Source organism: Mus caroli, chromosome 12 (genome assembly GCF_900094665.2).
Source record: "Mus caroli chromosome 12, CAROLI_EIJ_v1.1, whole genome shotgun sequence".
In the NCBI taxonomy this organism is placed as follows: Eukaryota; Metazoa; Chordata; class Mammalia; order Rodentia; family Muridae; genus Mus; species Mus caroli.
The window spans coordinates 98028204-98047207 of NC_034581.1; the positions used below are offsets into that span (position 1 = coordinate 98028204).

The 19004-nt window shown below is 51.1% G+C and overlaps 1 protein-coding gene and 1 long non-coding RNA gene across 2 annotated transcripts in view; one reads left to right on the forward strand and one right to left on the reverse strand.

The window, feature by feature from the left end:
- LOC110306978 overlaps positions 1–3321 on the forward strand; it is a 12865-nt gene extending 9544 nt beyond the window's left edge. The window contains exons 3-4 of the long non-coding RNA XR_002379338.2: positions 916–1042; positions 1546–3321. This is a non-coding gene — a long non-coding RNA (uncharacterized LOC110306978). The remainder of the gene's footprint in view (positions 1–915; positions 1043–1545) is intronic.
- Asb2 (ankyrin repeat and SOCS box containing 2) overlaps positions 1–9571 on the reverse strand; it is a 35152-nt gene extending 25581 nt beyond the window's left edge. Inside the window, exon 1 of the mRNA XM_021179159.2 lies at positions 9255–9571. The gene's annotated coding sequence lies outside the window, so the exon portion shown is untranslated. The remainder of the gene's footprint in view (positions 1–9254) is intronic.
- Between the last annotated feature and the right edge of the window lie 9433 nt (positions 9572–19004).

Below are 19004 nucleotides of genomic sequence, written 5' to 3' on the forward strand. Positions count from 1 at the left end.
CCTGCCATCCACCCTCCCATCCATCCTCCCATCCATCCTCCCATCCATCCTCCCACTCACTCTCCCACTCATCCTGCCATCCACCCTCCCATCCATCCTCCCATCCATCCTCCCATCTACTCTCCCACCCTTCCTCCCATCCATCCTTCCATTCACTTTCCTATCTATCCTCCCATCCATCCTCCCACTCACCCTCCCATCCACCCTCTCACCCACCCTCCCACTCATCCTGCCATCCACCCTGCCATCCATCCTCCCATCCACTCTCTCACCCATCCTCCCATCCACCCCCCCATCCACCCTCTCACCCATCCTCCCATTCACTCTACTATTTACTCACATGTCCAAATATCCGACTATCATATCCATCCATCCCCACTGGCCAGTATATGCACTCAACCACTACCCGCTCAGCTCTTTCATCCAGCATCATTCACCAGCCTATCTGACCTTCCAACCATCTATCCATCTACTCACCTATCTACCCATCTGCCCACTATTCATCCTTCTGTCTGTCCACTTCCTCGGCCACATATCCCCCATGCTCTTACCCACTCCCTTTTAAACTTATCTATGCAGAGATCTACCCACTCACCATTTCCATTCCAGGAAGCCTATCTATCTATACAGGTATGACGGCATACATTAACTGAGAGATTACTTCTTGTGCAACTACTCTGGGTCAGGCACCCTTCTGGGGACACAAAGATCTCAACATCCTGCCTCCTGCCTCACGAGGCCACACCATGTTGGGCACATTCCTCCCATCCAGTCACAGCTGTGTCCCACACTGGCAGATCAACGCTGTTCTTCACTGTGGGAGGGCTGAGAAGGCCTCGGATGAGTCAGACACGGGCTCATGCTTGGGCTCTTCTGGTCTAGTTAAAGCCAGCCGTTACAACAATTTCATTACAGGGACGCTCTTCGAAAAGACACAAATGCCTCAGAGAGAGCAGAGCAGGCGGACTGAAGCTCTGTCAGCAAATAAAATCGAATCAGCCTGACTTGTGATATTTACTGGCTTGCAGCAACCCGACCGCAGGTCAGTAGTTCTTAACCCTGGCTGAGCACTCAAGTCACAAGAGGCTTTTGAAAAACAACCCCCCTTCCACCCCTCCCCCCAAAGTGCCAGCATTCTGCTCTGGCAAACATTCACGTCCTTTCCCCCAGAGACAGTCGTCTTTCTTCTTCCCCTCAGATACTGGGCCTAAGACCTTGTGATTTGCTCTCCCAAGGGGAAGCTAGTGGGGACGACACACCAGGCACATGAGAGATTTCTTCTTGTCATGCCCGGGGAACTAAGAATTCCCCATGAGACCCTGCTTCCTTGCAGCCTGAGCCCCAGAAGGAAGAAACACTTCAGGCTCCTGAGGGTAGGCGAGCTCAACCCATCAGGGATCCCTGTCTAGTTGATGAGACACACCCACCCAGCCGGTTCGAGGTCAACACCTACTCCCACCCCGAACTACCCTCAAGTGAGTGGGAACCGCCATGGCGCAGTCCCCATTTCCAGCTTGCAGCTCAGAGAGTCTTTCCCACCTGCAGGTATGGACCTTGGCTACCAGTGCTTGGTCTAAGGACCGCTTTGCTGTGTGGCGTTCTTGTGGCTCTGGCTAACTGGTACCCAGGAGACGACGGGTCCAGCACATCTCCAAGAGGACATCCAAATGGCCTACCGCCAAAACACCAAGAGGCAGTCACTTTATTAGTGTTGCGGGGTTCAAATTCAAAGCTAAAGGAACACAACCTCCCCCGCCCCACATGGCTCAGAGGAAAATAGAACGTGTAAGCACCGGGGAGTGCATGGGGTCACCACGGAGAGTATGGGGTCACTGGGAGCTGTGATGAGGATTGAAACAGCGCTGAAAGATGGATGAGCCTTGTCTCCTGTTAGTCCTGGGACCTCCTGTGTACGACAGTGTGTAGTGTTGGGGACCACAGTAGAAGATCACACTCTGGGTTTTCTATGAAGAAACACAGCAGGGTGAGCGTGGCTGGAAAGCAGCCACCCTCTTGCACCCAGTGCCTCTGGCCAGGGACCTGAGTCAGGTGTGAGAAGAGACGTGGTGTGTTCATAGAGAGCACAGGTTCTCAGGAGCCCTCAAGACTGCTTGCCGACCGGATTGCTTGCCAGTCTACAGAATTCATAAAATAGTTTCACATTCCTGTCAAAACTCCAGGACCTAACCAAAGGTCAGGCACACAAGAAGTATTTAATAAGTGCGGGAGAACAAACAGTAGAATCAGAATAATGTTTAATTCCCTGGAAGGTTGGCTGGTTTCTGGACTGGGGACCTCGTGCTACCTACTCTAACCTTACCCTGCCATCTGCTGGACATATCAGGAATTGCAACGTGGGAAGTAGATGGTTTATAGCTGTGCTCACAGGATGCATGATATTATAGCAGATGTGAGGCATCATCTGACACACAGCGAGGGCCTGGAAAAGATCTGAATATGATTTGAAGCTCCCTGGGGGCAGCCTCCACCTGCTCCTGTTCATTCAGGACCTGCCCTGGCTGGAAGTTTTCAGAGGGGCTGTATGGTGGCCTTACATTCTTCCTGGTTTTCCTTCATTTAAAGTAAAGACAGGACAAAGAGAAAAGATCTCCAAGCCAGCCTTCTCTTTCTGTGAAAAGGATGACTGTCAGCACCTAAGCTGGCCCCATGTCCACTGAGCACTGTGGTATGGCAAGATCTGGTCCAGCCTGATGCAGACCCCCCCCCTCTAGCCCCTCCACCTTCATCCAACCTGATGCAGACTCCCACCCCTTCACCCTCCAGTTGTTCTAGACCTCCGGGGTGGGGGCACCTGCATGGCATCCCTTCTCCTCACAGTCCCAGCTTCACTCCGTACAAGGTGACCATCTGTACAGGAAGTGGGGACCCTCAGGGGGGTCTTGAGTTACATAATGGTGCAGGGCACATGGCAGGCACAGTATGTGGTTTTTGGTTTGGGGGTCACATATGCACTGGAGCAATGTGTAGAGGGTGGGTTGCTGTACTGTGTTCCTGAGCAAGGCCATGGCTCTAAGCCCCATGTCACCTCAGAGCTGCACTGCCAACCAGAGAGAAGGCCCCTTGTCATCAGTGTGCACACTCATGTTTGCTGCTGTTTGACCCGCACATCAGGGATGTGCAGTAGGGGTGTTGTTTTTCTGCCTGATGGCAGGTAAACTAGTCACATCTAGGGAGGAGGTGGCAGGAGAGGGGCTAGAAGGCAGCATCGACTTCACACGAGACTCTGGGCTCACGTAACTGCTGCTTTTCTTTTTCCTTCTTGCATTTGTGTGCAAGAAAGAGAGAGAAAGAGAAAGAGAGAGAGAGGCTGTGTGTGTGTGTGTGTGTGTGTGTGTGTGTGTGTGTGTGTGTGGTGTGAACCAGTGTATGTGGGCTCACATGTGTGAGTACAGGTGAGGTGAACATGTATGCGTGCATGTAGACACAAGGGTGACATCGGGTGTCTTGGTTTAATTTACTGAAACAGGGTCTGTCAATGAATGCAGAGCTGGCTAGCTTGGCCATGGGTCCCTGGATCTGTCTCATATGTGCTCAGATCACAGGTCTCGCATGTCTGCTGGGTTTTTACATGGGTTCTGGGGATCCCACCGCCAGTGTTCATGGTTGTGTGGCAGACAAGATATTCACTGAGCCATCTCCCCAGCATGCCCCCCTCTCCCCAGCACCCCCACCCCACTGCCTTTTAAGGTTTTAGGGGAGGCTTGGAGTGAGAATAAAGACTTTGTATTTTTAAAAGATTCTCTTTAAGTATATATTATATATGCATACATAATAAATATATGCTTACAAATGTGTATGTACCATACTATATACATATATCATACATATATGCATGTATATGTGTACAGCCAGCTCAGAATCTGTGGATTCTGCCTCTATCACTTCAACTGACTGAAGTTCAAAAATATTCAGGAAAAAGTTCAAGTAATCATGAGCATGTGTAGACATTGTTCCTGAACAACAGAGTGTGACGACCGCCTTTGTGGGGGGCTGTGGGTGATCCAGGGATGGTTTCAGTGAGCACAAGAGCAGGTGTGCAGGTCACAATCGTCTTGGACTTTGCTATCTGTAGGTTCCAGAAACCCATCCCAGCAATGCCTAACAACAGCTCTGTATGTAACACTCATGTGTACGTAGTGTCTATTCATTTATTGTGAAAGTTTCAGGGTCTCCCTAATGTCCCAAGACCCTTAACCTCAGGTGATTTTAAACACAGGCTGCTTGGGCTAGCCTGGGGCTGAGGAGGAAGTGGGAAGTTACTTGGTGGTCACTTCCCACCCTCAGTACTGTTTTATTCTTCGCAGAGGTCTGCCAACCTTCACAGATCTTCTGTCACCTGGAGCATCTCATGGGAGGCATGGAGATCTGTCCTCCTTGCCTGGCTCTCCGGCTCTGATACTTTAACAGTAACAACCAGGCTTGTGCTTGTGGCCCCTGAAGAGTGCTCAGTCTCCGTCCTAAGCAGGGTCCTCTGACCTCTCGGTCTGTGCTGGTTAGTTTTGGTCAGCTTGACACAACATAGTGACACCTGGATGAGGGACTCTCAACTGAGGGACTGCCTCCATCAGATTGGCCTGTGGACATCAGATTAGCCTGTGGACATTTAATTGATGGAGGAAGGCCCAACCCACTGTGGACAGCACCTTGCTGGACAGGTGGGTCTGGGCTGTGTAAGAAAGCAAGCTAAGTAAGTCAGCACAGAGCAAGCTGATAAGCAGTGTTTCTCCATGATCCTTGCTTCAGTTCTTGTCTTCAAGTTCCTACCTTAAGTCTCTATACTGGCGTCCCTCCATATTAGACTGCAATGTGGACGTGAAAGCCAAACAAACCCCAGCCCCAAACCCAGGACAACGCGCCAATTGTTTTCACTCAATATCTTTATCACAGCCACAGGGAAACAATCTAGAACAGCACCTGGGGAGTATTCCCTTCCCATTGTACAGATGGGGAGACTGAGGCCCAGAATGTAAGTGGCCAAGGGCACATCTACCTGTCCCATTTTTCATCAGGCTCCCCAGTCCTAAATGCCGAGAACGATGGCCAGAATTCTGTATTAGAGTTTTACTACTGTGACGAGACACCATGACCAAGGCAAGTCCTGTAAGGACAACGTTTAATTGGAGCTGACTTACAGGTTCAGAGGTTCAGTCCATGATCATCAAAGTGGGAACATGGCAGCATCCAGGCAGGCATGGTGCAGGAGGAGCTGAGAGTTCTACATCTTCATCTGAAGGCTGCTAGTGGAAGACTGGCTTCCAGCCAGCTAGGATGAGGGTCTTAAAGCCCACACCCACAGTGACACATCTACAATAAACAAGGTCACACCCACTCCAACAGGATCACACACACCTTCTAATAGGGCCACTCCCTGGGCCAATCATATTCAAACCATCACAGGTTCCTGCACGTGACTCTCCACCACACCTCTCTCATCCTCTGGCTAAGATGAGACTCAGGTCAGAATCCCAGGGTGGGCCTTTGACAACTGTATTGTTTGCTTTTCTGTTGCTGTGACGAAACTCCATGACCCAAAGCAACTTAGGACAGACAGAAGTTATTTTGGCTCACAGTTCCAGAGGGGTAGAATCCATCATGGCGGGTAACCATGGCAACACAGGGCAGGCATGGCACCAAAAACAGAAAAGGAAGCCAAGCGCTCACATCTTCAACAACAAGCACAACGCAGGGAGAAAACTGGAAGTGGGGCCATGAGCTCTCAAAGCTCACCCCAAAGATTCCCTTCCTCCAGGACAGCCTCACCTCTCCACAGTCCTGCCCCACTCCAAATGGTGCCACCAATCGCAGACCACGATTTCAAATTTATAAACCTATGGGGACATTTCTCATCCAAGCTACCATGGCAAGGGACAGGGCTGAAGGGCCTTTTTATAGACCCCAGTGTACAACCATGTGATCATCAAAGGAGCTGGCATTACTTGCAAGTAGTCTTCAAGACCCAGCCTATTGACCTTCCTTCATAGAGGAGTGAGTGGCCCTCCTCTGAGGTATCAAGTCACTACCCTTGTACATCCTTTCCAGTCATATGCAACTGCCCAAACTACACGCAGTCTCCTGTTTGCAGAAGGAGCTAGTGCAGAACTTCTCAACCTGTGGGTCGAGACCCCTTGGGGGGGTGTCAAACAACCCTTTCACCTTGGTCACCAAAGACCATTAGAAAACTCGGACTGATATTGGTAGCAAAATTACAGTTATGAAGTACCAGTGAAAATAATTTTACAGTTGGGGGGTCACCACAACATGAGGAACTGTGTTAAAGGGCTGCAGCATTAGGAAAGCCGAGAACCACTATGCTAGATCATTTAGACTGCGAAGGGTTAACAGCAGGGTGACTCCATCTACACAGCTATGGGGAAGTCTATGTTGGGGTGAGACTCTCTACTGGTGTGGCTGCTTTGGGATCACCCACACTCCTGTAAGTGACCGGTCACCCATGCTCTCTAAATGACTCATTGGTTGGCCAAGCTGAACTTGGGTAGAGTCGTGCCTTGGACTGTTGTCAGAGACCTATCTGGAGTGAGTAGACACTTGCTGGTGTCCCTCCAGGAAAAGCACATGGGACAGGCCTCACAGCTTCTAAACACAGCAGACCCAGCTGCTAGTCTCGGAGCCTTGATCCTAGTCTCAGCCAAGCTTGTGACTTTGGGGTGTCAAGGCTTTGTGCAGTCTCAGGCTTGGTCAGTGGTTGTCAGAGAATGCAGTCAACACCACCACACAGGACTCTTCTCCGTTTGTACAGAGGGGAAACTGAGGCCCAGAGAGGTCCCAATGGGAATTGATCTTGCCCAAAGCCAACTCTGCCCACACTCCACCACCACACCAGAGATCTATTATACAGAAAGTAGAAACCGAGGCTCCATCTGGAGTGGTGGAGTGGAGCACCCTTCCGTCTCTTTGTCCAAATCCGGGGCTCTCTCTCTCTCTCTCTCTCAAGTCATCTGGGTTAGGTCTGATGTATATTGGTAAAAGCCACCTCATAAAGACAGTAAAGAAGAGGGTGAGAGACAGGGTGGGGGAAGAAAAGCAGAAAGAAAAATAATACTTTTCTGGGTTTTGTGGCAAATACTGTGTTCTAAGGAGACAGTCTCCCCAGAGCTAAAGGCCACCTGAGGTGTTGCCTCTGAGCAGTGGCTAAGAGGACTCCGGGAAGCCTGATTTCCCCTTATACCCGCAGCCCCTAGGCTGTTGCCTCTCCAGGACTGGGTCACCTTTGTCTCAGATGCCAGAGTGCAGGGCCTCACCCCTGCCTCCAGGCCCTGCAGGGACTGGCAGTGTCCCAGGCTCTTACACTGAATCCAGACACATCAGTATGGCTCAGTCCACCAGGCTAGACGCAGGATTCCAGGGCCCTGACCCAGTTTCTGCCTAGTCTCTAGAAATGCCGAGCTCTGCCATCTGCCAGCAGCCTGAGGTGACAGTGATGGGTGGGCACGGCTGGCCACTCCTCCCCCTGCAGGCAGCCGAGGACTCTGCAGCTTAGAAGAGGGAGGACTCTGGTCAGGCTGGAGACAATATGTGTCCCCTGCAGGGGGGTTCTTAAATCTAGTCTGTAGACAATACATGGTCCCTAAAGACACCCTAAAGGTATCAGGGAAAGGTCCTAACGGGTTCACAAAGATGCTGACTGCCACTGTGTCTGGCCTGAAAACTGCAGGGGCTATGAATGAGAGCCCTTGAGGTCTGGAAGTTTAGCCTTGATTCCTACTTTCAGCATCTCATTGCTGCCTAGCTCCAGACAAGACCTTTAACCTCTCACGACCTCAGTTTCCAAATCTTGAAAAAGGGTATCAACATTTACCTCATGCTCATGGTGGCCTTGAGAGTGGACAGGGAAATAATTCACCTCTATTAAGTCTTTGGTGGGTACCGGCTAACATGAACTGAGTTGTTTTTCATTATAAAACCATTTCAGACTCCCACACGGAGGAGAAATACGGTGCTTCCAATCACTGCCGCAAGACTGCTAAAACACTGGTGGTCAGTACATACCAGGTGTGCCTCCTTACGCCAGGAGGGACCATACATATGAGATGGTTTCTTCCGGTGGGCACAGGTCTGTGTTTTGAACAAGAATGAGCTAACAACCACTAGTGGCTAAGGTTGGGCTGTCGCTGGGGGCTGGTCTGGCAGTCTGCCTGAGCCCCTCTGAATTCCCTCAAACCTTTCCTCACACAGACTCCTTGCAGAAGGAGAATTTTCCTGCCCCAAGCAGGTCTTGGTCACATCCCTGCTGTCCCTTCGTGTCACTGGCCTGTTCATGTCAATCCATCTCCCTGGCAATGAAGGATATAGCCCAAGATAAATTCCTACCTATCCCCCCTTGCTTATACACTTTGCAAGTATGTTTCCTCTCCCCCTGGTCCTGGAGTGACCACTGCTTCTTCCAGCCTCCACGAAGGCTTCATCTCCCTCCCAGCTGTCCCTCCACCCCTTGCTCAGCGTGATGGCATCCCATCTGTCCTTTCCAAGACCTCCTTAAATATGGCATATGTACATGTACACGTATGTATATATGAGCTAGTTTTGTATCTCTGCATCCCATAGTTTTTCTTCACTCTCATCTAGGTAACATTTCTCATTTCACACCCTCTCCTAAGCCTCCAGAAATGGCAAGCAAAGCGCACGGCACCCAGGTCGTCATCGGCCACACATCACAGTTCATGCATAGCCCTCTTAGTGTAACAGACACGGAGTGCTCTTGCAGGAAAGCAGCCATCATTGGCTCAGTCTGGAAGCGTTTCCAAAAGTCACCTGTCTGACACAGACAACACCAAAGATCCTATGCACCCAACAATAGCATCGGTGTTCACTCTTTTCACACGTCCATGTTTTGAAGCACACAACAGAGTGGTATGCTAAGCCAGAGTCCTCCAGAAGGATAGCTACCATGCATGCAGAGTATTGGTTCCCTGCTTTCCTGCCAGAGCCAAAGTCTCCATTATGTGCAGAGCTGGGGAAAAGGGGAGGGGAGACAGAGAGAGAGAGAGAGACAGAGACAGACAGACAGAGACAGAGACAGAGACAGAGACAGAGACAGAGAGACACAGACAGACAGACAGACAGACAGACAGACAGACAGACAGAGACAGAGACAGAGAAAGGCAAGGCCACAGTTTGGGTACAGGTCTCAGTGGGTCCTGAAGCTGCAGGTCCCATCCCACTCAGCAATTCTTTTCAAAATCTCCATCCATGACCAAGTCAAAAGCAAGCATTACCTGCAAGGCTCTGCGGCAGGGGCACAGGTCTGGGCAACAAAGAGATTTTTCTTGACTGTCTGAATTCAGAACATGCTCTCTGAGTTTGCCTCCTGTGCTGGCCCTGAGCTTCCAGCTGTTGTGCCAGGCAGCTCTGAAACACTCTCCTTTGAAGCAGGGAGTTTATTTCTGGCCCACCGCATGACCACGGATGTCAAGCCAAGCTATAAGACGTTATGACTCTCAGATTTCCCTTCTGAAGATCGCACTAAGGAAGCCGTGATCCCGCCCTCCACTCCTCCGAGGGCACGGGAGACAGGCTCCCGCTTCAGAGAGCATCCTGGGCTTCGGCCCTCACGTGATGTCATCATTTGTGATCCTTGACATGGAGCCCATATATGGGTATGTTTCTAGAACTACCCAGGCGGGAGCTGGAGAGGAGGGAAGTGCAGGAAGACAAGACAGGGAGGGCACACAAAGAGACACAGAATTGAGAAAGAGAAGAAAAAGCAAGGGAGAAAGAAGGAGAGCCCTAAAGGAGAGGCAGGAAGAGAGAGGTGCATGAGGGCCCTTGCATAATACCCTTGAGAAAATTCAAGGGTCAGTGTCGGGCATGCAGCAGGTGGCCAAGGCTAACATTTAGAGACACCAGCTGTCCAGAATTGGATGCTCTGGGGTGAAGCCAAGGAACACAGGCCAGAGCACACAGCAGTGGACCAATGAGCATAGAGAATCCTGCAATCCCCGAAAGGGTCAGCTACAGAAGGGACCTACTACCCCAAGTCTGGGAAAGAGTATCTCCATTTCTGGACTAGGCGATCTAAGAGAAGACTCTGTTCCCTCTTCTCCTTTGGATGTTCGGTGTTCTTAGCCATGTACTTGGGAACAGAAGGCAAGGGGGAGTAATGTTTGTAGACATCCAAAGTTAGGCAGTGGGACCATTTGTAGTTGCATGTTATGAGAAAGTCCTTGCATACCACAAACAGGGGCCCAGGTAAAAGAGACACTGAGGGAGAAGGAAGATGGCAGGGAAGCTGATGGCTGCAAACCCTGAGCAAGGACCTGTTTAGAAGTGGGCCCTCCTCCAGCCCCAACAGATGCCTCACACAATGGCAGAGAAAAGTCATCCAGGCTGACCCTATATACTCCTGACCCTCAAAATAATGAGGTAGGCCAGGTGTGGTGCCACACACCTTCAATCCCAGCACTCGGCAGAGGCAGAGGCAGAGGCAGAGGCAGAGGCAGAGGCAGAGGCAGAGGCAGAGGCAGAGGCAGAAGCAGGTGGATCTTTATAAGTTCAAGGCTAGCCTGGTCTACATAGCAAGTTACAGGACTGCCAGGGCTACCAAGTGAGACTATCTAAGACAACAATGGTAGCTATCCTTCTGGAGGACTCTGGCTTAACATTGGCTCTGTTATGTGCTTCAAAACATGGGCGTGTGAAAAGAGTGACCAGCGATGCTATTGTCGGGCGCATAGGATCTTTGATGTTGTCTGTGTCAGACAGGTGACTTTTGGAAACGCTTCCAGACTGAGCCAATGATGGCTGTTTCCCTGCAAGAGTACTCAGTGTAGGTTACACTAAGAGGGCTCTGCATTAACGGTGATGTGCTCAGAGCTAAAGGCACTGTCCTTCTGGAAGGCAAACAAACAAAAACCGGGACTCAACTTCATTCTCTCTTCCTGTTGGTGCTAAGATGCCGCCCTCAGTCCCGTCACAGCTTGTGACAGACCAGCAGCTCCCTGGTCTTAGGGAGTGTTATGACTTCTCCATCTGGAGGGGCCCTTAGATGTTCTGCCCAGACCCTTTGCTTTCCAGCTGAGACCCAGAGAGGCACTGTGACTCCTCTGAGCACTCAGCAAAGAAGGGCCATAACACTCCGCATGCTGAAGACTGTAGCCCATGGGCTCAGATGCCAGTGTCTTGCAGTTGAGACACTCCTGTGACAAAAGGAAGGACCTGGGCTTTGGGTACCTGACTCAATATGGAAGACATGGAGCATGGTCCAGTAGGAAGAAGTATGCTCCAGCAGGGCCTGACTACTTCATCTCTGATGCCCCCAACCCACGGCTCCACAGGTCAGCTGACTTGTACCCCCAAGTGCTGGTAATGGGCTAATGGTTCCAGTCACTCCATGTTCAGCATGTGGGATTTCCCATCTCTGAGTATTATCCATTTCTTGATGGATTTATTATTATTATTATTATTATTATTATTAATTATTCAGTAGCCATTTTAACTGCAAGTCCCTGATGACGAATGTTACTGAGCACCTGATAACCTGGAGTAGTGATTTCTGGGGCATTCCATAGTCGCCATCATCAAGGAAGGTCCAAGAGCAGCCTAGCAACCATCTTCCAGAGGACAGGAAATGGTGAAATGGGGACAGGCACAAAAACTGTAGGAGAATCAGCCTGAAGGAAGGAATTTTCTAGAAGTCCCAGGACCCCTGTGAAACTGTGGGATCTCTCCTGCAGGACCCAAAGGAGTGGTGAGGTTTAAAACCCAGAACCCCCTTTTTGCCAGAGACCCCTATTCCAGGAAGGATGGAAGGAGCAAGCAAGCAGAGAAGAGAGACAGGCAGAGGCTGTGAAAACTGGTCGGGGACAGTGCCAAGGCTCAGGATGACGTCGGTCGGAGAGTGGAACATCACTGCTAAATTAAGCACCCTGTAGCCCGTGTCCTGGCTGGGGCCCTCACTACCTCGATAGAAATTTATTTTGGTTTCATGTAACGGAGATGAAGAGAAACAAACAAGAGGCCAAGGCTGGCTCTAGGAGCATTTAGAAGGAAGGTCAAGAAAAAAGCAGACAAAGGCTGGGTCCTGGGAGGCAGAAGGGGCCACAGTGAAAGGGTTTGCAGGAGGGGGATGCTAGGGTCCTTAGAGGTCAAGGCAAACTCCAGGGAGGGAGCTCACCTTCAACGTTGACAGGCTGCCAAAGTAACACTGTGGTGGTCCTCAGCTGCTCAGGAGTGTACTAGGTTAGCCTTGCACAGACAGGGCCACCCTGTGGCAGAAAATGCCCACTGCATCCCCAGTTTCCAACATGGGCCCTGGAGGCAGAGAACCCAAACCCATTCTTAGCTTAGGGACCCATCTGTAGCTTTGTCTTCTGAGAATAAAAAAGTGAGATGATCCCCCATGGTTGTTGTGGGGATTCAGCCAGATCTCAAAGCTCAAGTTGCCCCCCCGTCCCCCTCCCCCCCGTCCCCCAGAGCTGAGCAGGCAATAGTCTGAGAACATTTCTCCCTTCCATACCCACCTGCTGAAGAGAAGTCTCCTCCCATTGCTCTGGGATCAGAGGGCCAAGGCAGTCAGGGAGCCTGGGACTGAGTTATTCCAGGGGCTGCTGCTGGTCCTTTCAGTTGGCCAAGACACTTGGCCCCCTGTGAGGTTGATCTCATGATGCCTGAGCCACCCTGGGGAACTTAGGGACTAAATTAAACCCAGTACAGCCCACAGGCCCGAGCTAGCTGCTGGGAACAGGTTTCCCACAAATATAAATATGTTCAGAGCAGAGCTGGGAGCCTTCTATTGCTCACCAGCTGGAGGGAGGGCCCCAGGCAAGAGCAGAGTGTGCAGACCCAGCTCCTTCCCCTGGGACTATCCAGGCTGTGTGGGACCCTACTCATCCTGCTGCACACACCAGCTCCTGATATTTCTGATTGGCTGCATGAGAGCATCCTCCGGACCTCCTGCATAACTCAGAGGGAGAGGGCAGGAAGACAGAGATCTAGCCAGCCATCATGGAGCCGTGCTTGCAGAGAAGCAAGCTAGGAACATGCAGCTGTCACCCATTTGGCCCTCTTCAGGGACAGTCAGCCATAGGGCAGCTGCTGTGGGTTTCAGCTTTCACCCTGTCTTGCTCCCCAGGGAGCCTGAGGGGCCAAAGATACAGCATCCACCACAGACTGCCAGACAGACATGGCCTTCTTGCTGGGCTATGGATGCTGGGTCACAGTGTCAAGTTGGGCTTAGGACATAGGGAAGGGGCCAGGGATTTTGATGTCCCAAAAGTGGGTTATATCCTTTCCTTTGCTCATGCCAAGGGATGGAGCGAAATGCTTCCACTTTGGACATCCTCCGGTGCTATGAGGGAGATGTTGACATCTTAAAGTCACAGGAGAGGAAGCCAGGCTCTCTGAGGACCTTCCAGACCCAGACAGGGTGAGTCCCAGGCATGTAGCCTCCATCTCACAAGGAACCACACCCTTGTTCAGAGGAGGGGAAACTGTAAAGTGGAGGAATGTTCAACCCTTGTAGGAACCTCTGGTCCTCTGCAGTGCGCTCCCTAACACTCTTAGGTAATCGAGCTGTAGCCTCTGAGATCCGAGTTGAGCAGGCGGACAGGACCCTGACTACACAGCAAGGTCAAGAGGCAGGTTAGACTTCCACATCTGAGAAGTTAGAAGTTACCTTCCCTGGTGAGTCAGAAACACTTGATGGTATCCAGGTCTGGATGGATGACAGTGGGCCCCAGGCTCACAAACAGCCACTTCTGAGTCCAAGCAACCTGAGTGTTATTTTGTCTTGTTTTCCACACAGAGTCAGTCCGAGGGCTGTTGGTATCCCTGTGACACACAGTGTCTCAGAGCCACAACTCCACAGTTATCTGCCAGATACAGTTCTTGTTAGCTGTGTGACCTCAAACACCTCATTTGCCCTCTCTGAGTCTTGGTTTCCTGATTTACAAAAAAAAGGGGGGGGGAGGGAGAAAATGATAGTCCCCACAGCTTATGGAAAGATTTCAAGGTTTAAAATTTACATGCATATTATAGCGCTTCAAGCATCCTACATGTAGTTTCACATATATAGTTATAGGTACATATATGGTACACATATGGCTTATTATGTTGTATATTATTATATGTACATGTTTTCCCTTAGAAGGAAGATTTATAAACATAAAGGCTCTCAGTAGCCTATGCTTCCTCACAAAGACAGAAGGCGTGGCCAGTGTTAGAGACTGAGGACACTTTTCCTGAAGAGGACACTTGACATTCCTGAGGCCATCTTGGTTGTCACAATCGGGGCAGGACGCAGATGTGCCTTCAGTGACTGGAGGCAAGGATGCTGCCAAAGCCCCCTCATTGCCTTCCACCTCCTGCACAGTGCCCTTGGTGTGCTCTGGGAGGAAGCCCACAGCAGGAGGGGAGGGGCCTCTGCTCAGAGTAGGGAGTTGGATGCTTGCATTTCCCAAAACCTGTGACCGTTATATAACTGAGCTGTCCATGGAAAAGCTCGTAAACCAGCTCTGAAGGCCACAAGGGTATGAGAGCAACGTGGGAGGACCAACCGGCAAGCCAGCATTGATCATCGGGAAGGTACGTTCGTGATGAGTCCTCAGAACAGGAGGGGGACTCAACTAGGTCTCAGCCTTGCTGGGCTCAGGCCCCACTAGACACATGGCCTTGAGTTCTGAGTGAGCCAGGCTGACGTGCCTCAAGCACAGACTTTTCATTCTTCAGTGAAAAGATAGTTAGACCCTCTAGTCTACAAGAGATGGGGTGAGGGGATGGGCTTTGAAACAGAAAGTCTCTGACCAGGTCCCTTTTTATCTTTCTAAAATTATTATTCTCCACGTCTCTCCTGGTGCAGGTGCTGGGGGAAAGGTGTGCATGAGTGGTTTCCTGCGTGCCCACACGGAACATGCAAACTTAGAGCAACATAGTATGTGAGACACCTGCAACATCAGAAAGTACCTGGGCCTAGCCGGGTACCAGGGTTAGCTTTTCAGGAAAGTTCTGTGTGACTCTCTTCAGACCTTCTCCTATCAGGAGTCCTGAGGGTTGAAAGAAAGTCTGCACTCTGCTGTCCAGAATGTAAACTACGCAGGCCATGGTGATGAATTACATGCGTGAAGGCAAATGCCACAGAGATGGGGCAGGAGAGTGGTTAGTTTAAAGCCAGCCTGGGTTATATCTTCCAGAACTAAACACGTGCCTGGGTAGTAGAGTGCTTGCCCACCATACCCAATCCCCAGCACCACAGAACAAAGCCACAACTGGTCCTGAACTCAGCGGCTCAGAGAACAGCAGAGCAGCTGAGTGCTGGTGTGCACATGCTCACAACAGTCAACATTCAAGTATAAACCAGTTGGCGTTGGGATCAAGGCTCCCTAACCATTTGGAAAATGGAAACTAAAAGCCAGGGTAATTGTTTTTAGAATATTACTTTTGAACACTGGGACCACAGATCATTGTTCCTCCTTCCACGACAGCCTATCACTTAGCAGCTCAGTTGGCCGTGTATGCGCCCTGTGCTCTCTCCATCCAGATGTTCTTGCCTGCTTGTGCACATGTGATCTCGTTAAAGTTCAGCAACCAGTGGTTGGAAAGAGGACTTGAGCTGCTCCCTATGTCCCTGTGGCAGAGGTGACATGTGCTCTTTGCATGTTATGCTCCCTGGTGCAGAGGCTCTGCCACTCTGACTGTCCCTAGCTCACGCAGCTAATGGCAGGGTCTGAACACTACACGTATCTTTCTTTTTTCTCTCCACCCTCCTGCCCTCCTTTCCCTTGCTTGAACTTTTCTTGATGGTGCAGAAGCCCCTAACCTCCCCTCCAAACTGCACTGTCATAGTTCCTGGCCCAGCCATGCAGAGGGTGTGACCAGGCACACAGGTCCTGGCCTGCTGACAGCTGGGGCATATTTAAGAGGATGGTTGTCCTGATATACAAGAGAACTGTCAGACAGGCTCCAGGGACCAGAGCTGACTCTGACTTGGTGCAAGGCCTGTTCTGGGACCTTCCTGGCTGGCCAGCTGGCTGCTTGTTCTATGTCCTGCCCTTGGGGCCCCTGGCCCTATATTTAGTACCACTCCTTCCCCAGCAGGATCAACTGTCTGTTGTGCCACACGCCTTGGCTCATCCGTTGGTCACTGCATCCAGTGGCCTGGTTTCTGACCCAGGTATCTGTCAGGCTCAGGCAAAGGCTGAGCACAGAAGCATGTTCCAACTGGTTGCAAGGCCCTTGGACACTGCTGGCTCAAAGCAATGACTTCCTCTGAGCCTCTATCCTTGCCCCACCCACCTGCCCCTTACTGCCCATGGTCCCAATGAGGACGTCTAGGGCAACGGCTGCTTGAGGCTAACACCCAATGAATGCAGCTATTATTACTTTTATCCTCAAAGCATAATTCAAATGTCACAAGCAGTTCTGGGTGCCAGAAGCAGTGTCAGCTGCTGGGATGTTGTCTCTACCCAGCCCTGCAGAGTACAGAGACAAATGGGAGGAGGTATGGAGACAAAGAGATGGAAGGAGGGGAAGAGAGAGGTCAACAAGAAGGATGAAGGGGAATTCAGGGGTGGGCAGAAGGGATGGGGGAGATGAGGAGGTTTATGGAGGACCAGGGCAGGGTAGAAGGGGTAGGGAGAAGGTTTCTCACAGGCTGTCCTAATCATGGCAGGTAAGTTTTGGCACCATCATGTTATTCCAAGTTGTAGGCTGCTGCTAGTGCTACACCATGGAGTCCTTGGGAGCCTGTTGAAGTTGAGTGTAGCCAGAAGGCAGAAAAGAAAAGAGAGAGAGCCAAGGGTAGACAGGATTAGTCTGAGCCATGTGAACACTGCAGTCATGCCCAGACCTAAGCTGCATCCCAGGGAGGCTGTGGGGGGACACAGGATCGGGAACAAGGTTTTCTCAGACTCCGAAGCAAGGGGTGGCCTGCCTGCCAGGACCCGTCTGATAAAGGTTTGGGAACTTGTGTAGTGGGGGCTGTCTGTGGGCGGTCTGTGTGGAGACAGTGGCTGGAGCAGGGTGCTTGGGTGGGAGAAAGACAGGCCCTGGGAGGTGAAGGATGCTAGAAATTCCAGGAGAAACTTTAGGGCAGAAGAACCAGAGAACCTGATCAGCTTCGGGTGACTCAAGCGATGCCTTGAGGGACTGGAGGCCCTCTGGCCACTGGTAACATCTATAGGCCTTGACTCTAGACCTCTTGATGGGCCTAAGCACAAGGAGCGGGGCAGGGATCTCAGGCTCTATGTGGTGTCTGAGACCCTGTCCACACTCACTGTCTGCACCCAGCCTGGCAGAGTCAGTGCTCTGTAAGTATTCAGGGACAGAACCCAAGGGCTAGGCAAGATGGCTTCCTAACCCCAAGAGCTGGCTGCCAGACTCTGCCTCTCCTAACAGCCAAAGCATCACCAGGCTTCCTGCTCTCTCAACCAACGGGGCACAGAGAAGGGTGATGAAGCCAGGTCAGGCTGTTTCTTTCCAGTTCCTCCTCCTCTTTGAGCTGTGTTCGTGGACTGGTCTATCCTGGGTGCGGCTCCAGTTGGGCAGATTCTCCATAGGTTCTTCCTCTACAGCTCTGGCACAGGGATAGTACCACCCTCTCTCAGAAGCCTCGACCCTGCTCATAGCTGGTTTTTTTTCTGTGTAACTTCTCTTCTGTTGCTGGTGCCTACTAAGTCTTGAAGGTAGGACCGTCAGCTAAGATACAGAAAGCCTCGTTAAGATTTAATTTCAGAAACCCACTATTGCAGCGTAAGTATATATGAACTCATCGGGATTGCTTGCTGGGACAAAAGAATTCCATGATGCATTACTGGGCAAGCGCCATGAAATGTTTAACCCTTAAAAGTTTCCATACACTGGCTCTCCTTCCACAGATCCAAAGCCCAGGCTTCACCTGTGGATGCTTCTGCTGTCTGACAGATGTGGGTATCCCTCAGCGGTGCCATCCATCTTCTAACTGGAAGAGGCAAGAGCTGGAGAAGGCATGACAGGGCCATTTTCTCACTGACCTCACTTCACATAAGCCACTTCAGGTAGGCTGGGAGTGGCTTTCTAGCTCTGCTCCCAGGAAGAAAGGAACAACAGCTTGATGGCAGCCATGGGCCTCACCCACACTCCTGTGATATCTCTAGCAATACCCAACAACGTGGGAAGAGGCCCTAGAAGGATACTCCTCTGTCCCTTATATGACCCTATGACAGAGAGCTGTCAGGCAGCATCATATTGAGCTCCCTCAGAAATGGACCCTGGGACAAGGACCCTGTGTGTATTATTCTGCTTTCCATTGCTAGAGCAAGATAGCCAAGGCTGTGTGGTTTGTAGAGAGATTTACTTAACTCACATGGCTGTCAGCTGACTGTCCCCGATTGGGGAGCCCCATAGGCTAGCCTTTAGTAAGGACACTCAGTTGGGTCTCTCCATGGCCAATGGCATCATGATGGGCATGCATGCCAGAGGGAGAGATTACACGGTGAGATGGGGGAAGCCAGAGGGGGGGGGGCGCTTCAAGGATTAAGTTCCTTCTTTTCCAACAGATCACTTTGATCAGGGATCCCATGAGAACCTTGCCAATCTCTTGGGGCAACATCCTTAATGACCTAACCACTACCAGCTAGGCTCTACCTCTTAAAGGGCACACGACCTCACTATTACCACGTACTACTGCTGCTGCTGCTGCTGCTGCTGCTGCTGCTGCTGCTGCTGCTGCTGCTACCACTGTTACTATTATCACAGGGCTTGCCTCTGACACATGAGGATAAACCATGTCCAAAGCACCTCACAAACTCACAAAAATGCTGTAGAGGAGGAAGGTAAGAGACAGAAGGTCAGCCAAGAGCCTGGCCTCAGGTGACTAAGTCCCCATAGATCCAGCACCTTTGATGAGTCATGAAAGAAGGAGCTGAGCCTTGGGACTGAGTCTTCTCTCTGGTACTTCAGAAAGACAAGGACTGACAAGTGGAGGGCTGGATTGTGTACACAGTGCTCAAGGCGAGGGGACAAGGACAGGCACCTAAGGTCTGCTATGCTCACCA